The 5,681-nt window shown below is 38.9% G+C and overlaps 1 long non-coding RNA gene across 2 annotated transcripts; it reads right to left on the bottom strand.

Moving 5' to 3' along the window:
- Window positions 1–450: 450 nt before the first annotated feature.
- Window positions 451–3,670, bottom strand: LOC149074903 (uncharacterized). 2 transcript variants are annotated; one of them, XR_016194308.1, is made up of 3 exons: window positions 3,248–3,670; window positions 1,570–1,887; window positions 451–934 (listed from the first exon to the last, which is right to left on the bottom strand). It is a non-coding gene; the product is annotated as an uncharacterized LOC149074903 (long non-coding RNA). The 2 variants fall into 2 exon arrangements; XR_016194309.1 differs by lacking the exon at window positions 3,248–3,670 and having other exon boundaries at window positions 1,570–2,854.
- Between the last annotated feature and the right edge of the window lie 2,011 nt (window positions 3,671–5,681).

The following is a 5,681-nucleotide window of genomic DNA, read 5'->3' as shown; positions in this document are numbered from 1 at the left end:
CCTTACTGTTCCTTCCCATCAAGAGGAAACAGCCTCAGCTTCATTGAACAGGACGCCACAACGAAAAAAAAAAAAAAGAGGATGCGATAGAAGAGCTCATACAGGCACAGGAGGAAACTGCAATAACCTTCAAAGAAGTACCCACTTCTATAAACAATCTTTCATCACAGTTATGTAACATGTTTAAAGATTTTATTGAAGTATATAAGAAAAATTAAAATTGTGATTTTTTTTCCTTTTTATTGATTGAATTTATATTGCTGTATTTCATTTAGATAGGTCACTTTTCAATCTCCCACAGGAGACTGGAGGATAATATGGCCCTGTTTACAGTTAAATTCAACCATTTAAAAATTCATGAAATGTATGCATCGGCTAACAGAGATCAGGAAATAATAACAGATTGGAAAGTTAAAATGAACAAACATAGGGAAGGATCAAGATCACTAAAAATATTTTAATAAAAACTATTTCCGATATCTTTTTAAAACCAAAATCAATGAATTCCTCACACCTTGATTAATTAATGAGTCAACTCTCAGTTACATTTAGTTTCATTGTGCATTTATTATTTTCTTTTCTTGCAAAATTTGAGGTATGGCAAGAATTTAACTGCCAGGACAATACATTGCAGCATAAAACATTCGAAACACAAGACATTTTATAAGCAATACTATGTTCAAAAACTAAAAACATCACAATCAAAAATTCACAAAGATAAAACTTGGAAGACAAACGCAACATTTGTGCATGCCCTTCTGGTCAATAACACTTTCCCTCCCTATTTTTGACTGCATCCACACATATAGGTTGGAAAAACACACCCGCAGTCAGTGTTTACCGCTTAAAAAAAACAAAAAACACACAGTTCACTAGCAATAGTCATCATTACCGCTGAGCATCCATTGCCTCGATGTTGAGTCAGAAGTTCTGTCTGAAATAATAAAAAAAACCATGTAATGATAGTTAAAAAGACTGCATAGAAGTATGTGAATTACTAAAACCTGACATTGTGTCAGACAGAAATCGTTACAAATATCCTGAAATTTAGTAATGGAAAAAAAATTTCTTTACATAAAGGTTGAGAACAGTGTTCAGACAACATACGTGTATAGTACTACAAGAACAAATTCTGTTTGATAGTTTGTATAAAGATATCACACCTTTTCTTATTTTATGTCATTGCATAGCGGCAGTTTTCACGGAACGTATCATAAATGACTACTAAACCAGACATGCACCTCAGCCATATTGCTCTGCGGAACTTCTAGCAAATTGATACATGTTTGAATGTGCGTGTCCGTGTTGTGAACCTAACGTGAAGCTTGTTTCTGTCTAAAATGTTTGTCAAAATGTTTGTTATAGTGATGCCATGTGGCACCCATGGGCATAAACTCATTGAAAATTTGGAGGGAGGAGTTCAGGCTCAAATAATGGTGTCGTATGAATGCAAAAACCATATAACTGGCACTTTTAAAAAATTAACCCCCCCCCCCCCCACAGACGTTTCCCAAAATTCAAAATCATAAAGGATGATTATTGGCAAAGTTGAAATACTATATTTCTCACCATTTGTGCGCTGACAGAGTGAAACTGCTTCCCGTTGACGTAGGAAGGCTCTGGATACTTCTTGTCAAACTTTGATGGTGCCACAACAGGAATGCGTATACAGTCTATGGCACAGATAACTCCCAGGAATTTGAGCTTCTCCCAAAAACTCTCTTGCAGGTTGAAATATTGGGACATCTCACATACTTATGTAGCATCAACGTATTGATGGCCTCAGTAACTGTATGGATAGAGTTACTCACAGACTGTTCATACATCCCCAAACAGACGTCTTGGCTCAGGCTTCTTTGGTAGGCACCAGTGGCATGCACATAGAACCTGCGCAAAAGTTAAATCAAACATGAGGTAGTTGTTCAAGATATATTGTAAAACTATTATATTTGAATAAACTAATGTTATGGTAAAGTGCTACAAGAAAATTCTGTTAGAAACAAATGCTAACACGCTCACGGAAAATGTAACCACCCCCCCCCCTCCAAAAACATGAAAAACAATGATATATAGTGTGGCTATCGGTTAGTAATGGAATGGTTGCTATTGAATGAGGTCATTATAACGAGCATATAGACTGAATACCGTATCTCTCACTCATCCCCCAGTGCAAAAGTACAAGGGAAAAACATGCATAAGTGAGAGCGGGGCCGCAACTGGGGGGGGGGGCAGATGGGTCTCGGGCACTAGACCCGAGGGGGGTGCAAATTTCATTCTGATACCTCTCCTTCAAAACGTTACAGAGGGGAGTCAAAATACTCGCTTGCTCTGGGTGACCAAGCATCTAGTTGCGGCCCTCAGTGAGAGAAGCATACAAGCGAATAGCATTATTATCCATGCAGTGTGCAATCGCTTCAGTACTCACAAAAATAGGTAAACCATTAAGTGAATATTTCATTGGAACAACTGTGATGGACAAAGGGTGATCTAAACAAAATACTGTAAACTGGTGTAGGGTACTTATTAATTTTACACACACACATATATACACAGGCAAGGCTTAACAAATGGAAAAAATATTTAGGCGCCAGCCCAATTTCTTAGCTGCCCTGCAAAATTTGGAAATCACAGGTCTGGGGTTGTCTCAAGAACGCAATGGGTCCATGAGCCCCCATTCCGCAGGACCGCTACGCTAGGATCTTTGCCGGTCCTTTCCAGAAAAGGTGAATTTAGAGTGTAAAACAATGAAAAATGATAGAAATCGTCCCCGGGCCCCTTCAGCCCCACCCTTGTGGGTACCATGCATGGGCCTCAGGCAAGGTTATATTCTAGGACCCCCTTAATTAACTGAAAGGGCCTGTAGCTTATAAATTTTATGCTTTCCTCGCTCGAATCATAGCACCAACTCTCACTTTTACGAGGCCACTTATGCACGGGGGGGGGGGGGGCACAATCCTCCGGGTTGTGCCCGGAAGGGGCCCCACGTGTTAAGACGGCACTGCACAGAACTACATATTTTGTGCATGAGTTTTTCAAAATACTTTTATTTTGAAAGCCTAGTGTTTTTTTAATGAATATCAAAATTACTTGAAAACATCGTGAACATAAAAAATGTATAGGCCTAAATAGGCTTACGTTAAGTACTTGATTCGTTTTCCATTATTAATAAAAAAACATTCATTCAAAATGAAACAACGAATAATTTCTGATTAAAATTATTTTAATTTAAACGTTAATTATTACTTACCTTTCTCTCAACTGTCAGCGGTGTCTCGAGTTCCGACCTATGGGCCAACATCGGCGCAATTCCTCGAACATTTTCCTCGTAGCATTTTTCTTCAACCTAAAAAGGTTCACGAATTCTTTATCCGACAGCTTAAACGCATCCATGACGTATCTATTTCAAACCGGAGCACGTGCAGGCATTTGAGAATCGTAATAATCATTTAACAACACGTAAGTCGACGCCATCGCCATTGTTAAGCCTACTCAAATAATTGTCCTTCCGCTGAACGAGAGGTTCCCGGCTCTCGTTCACAATTGTCCCTCCCAGCGATCCGCATTTATCGTTCACGAAGAATATGGTCGCAAAAACTTCCCTTTTATCGCTCATAACGAGAAATCGCTGAGTGAACGATAAAATCGTTACCGGGGACAAGTAGATGGTCGAGCCCCTGGACTGTTGCTCTTCCCCCCCCCCCCCCAGTTCCAACCCCGTCTGAACTAATTTCAAACGTCAAATATTGTACTAAAGATTGAAATCATTTTACCACTCGAAAATGTTTTGCATTATTTAACGCTGTTTGCAAAAACTAATTAGCACGCTAGCGAGACACAGCTTCCATTTGCGCAAAATAACTCGGCCAACCCCGGGATGTCACGTGGCATTTCGCAAAAGAAAAAGGCTGCAAAAAAAGCGATGGGTGAATTTTTTAAAGAGCAAAATTCTCGCGGCGAAAAACTTTGGTGGGATCCCAGCCTTAAGAGAGAGAGACAACTCATGACGAATATCTTCGTCATTGTCACTTGACCGGTTAAAAATCTTTTGAAGCTTTGCGACTGGAAATTCTCTGGAAGATTTTTGTAATGATTCCCACCCCGAAGTAGTTGCACCCCCCCCCCCCACTCCACTGGTCGATCCTGCTTACTCCCTTGATCAGAATAACCAAATTTCATAAAAATAAAAACCAGCTATTTCTACTGAGACCTCTAAGGGGTCATTCAAATATTACATAAGCAGATTTTCAGCCATTTTTGACCCCCCCCCCATTGTCAGTAAATGTCAGCAAAACACTGACCCCCTCCCCCCCGTAGGCAAAATTTCGTCAGAAGCTTAGAATGTTTCTTATCTTCAAAAAGGGGTGGTTGATGACGTAAGCAACTTTTAAACCCCCCCCCCATGTCATCAAAGTCAGCAAATCCGAAACCTCCCTTCCCCCTCGATGCTGACGTAATACTTGAATGACCCCCTAATCTTATGGACTTATTTTATAATCACCTGGTACGTATAAGTTTTGTTACGTTAAATGCATTAAATCTGGTTGAATTATGCATAATCGCCGACCATTTTGGTATGTCTGATAAATTTTCCAACATTTATCACTTCTATCGATTATGCATAATACCCGAGCATCGTTGGTAAACATGATAAATGGTGCTAAATTCATCACATTTGCTGGTCATTATGCGCAATCGAGATTTCTTATTTCTAAATATCACAAGTCGGTCCCATTGCCGGGAAAAAAAATTATTATTTAGATAACCGTTCTTGTGAGCCAAAGTCTGAGCCGGATATAATGAGCTCTGATTTAACGAATATTTCCGAAACAGCTCCTGACGAATTCTGAAATCGTACCCCTGATATAACGAACTCTATTTTAACAAATTTTATAGTCGTATCCCGTTATATAACGAACTTTTTAAGTAATTTTATGACTACCCGAGCATAATCGATTCCCGATCGACAAATTTCACGATCGCACTCCCGATGCTACGTATTATTTTATCGAATTCATTACGTATAATTTTTTTTAGCATGTATCAAATTATTCAACGACGCTTGGGTATTATGCATAATCACCGTTAAAAGTGATGAATTTATCAAGTTTACCTAAGTGATTGGCAATTATGCATATAACAACCGATTTGTCACATTCACCGTAGCATATACAAGACATCCACAGATGGGCCAGATCTTTCTAATATATTTTCACAATTAACTTGAAAAATCTTTATACTGACTCCAGAATGCATCAGGAGAAAAATCCTCCAACACACAGAAAGAGCGGTATCTTCCGATGTTTTACGTTATTCATATCGCTACGATTTACTAGAAATTCCTTCCAAATTAATTTATTGATTTTCATTCCCTCCTTTCCCTGCGGATGAATATAATGAAATTTTACGACCCGTGCACTAATTAGCCGAAAGATTCCAGCAACTGTTTCCAAACAGCTCCTCCGAACACTACGTCCATCGATTTACAATCTGTTATCTTAAAGCATGTAATTGAGTGTTTTTCCGATAAAATACTCTCTTTCCTACACATGAAGTCGAACTTTATATACACACGTGTAATTATTATCATTTCCCCGCTTTTCTGTTTCTCTCGCTGCCGGTTATTTCCGGAATTTTAAAACATACCCGGAGCCATCGTCTCGGTGTATTAATCAAGAACTATC

This window comes from Pholcus phalangioides, unplaced genomic scaffold, assembly GCF_987345545.1.
Source record: "Pholcus phalangioides strain wild (caught in Gottingen) unplaced genomic scaffold, Ppha-v1.0 ptg000016l_1, whole genome shotgun sequence".
NCBI lineage: Eukaryota > Metazoa > Arthropoda > Arachnida > Araneae > Pholcidae > Pholcus > Pholcus phalangioides.
This window is presented reverse-complemented; position numbering and strand designations above follow the sequence as displayed.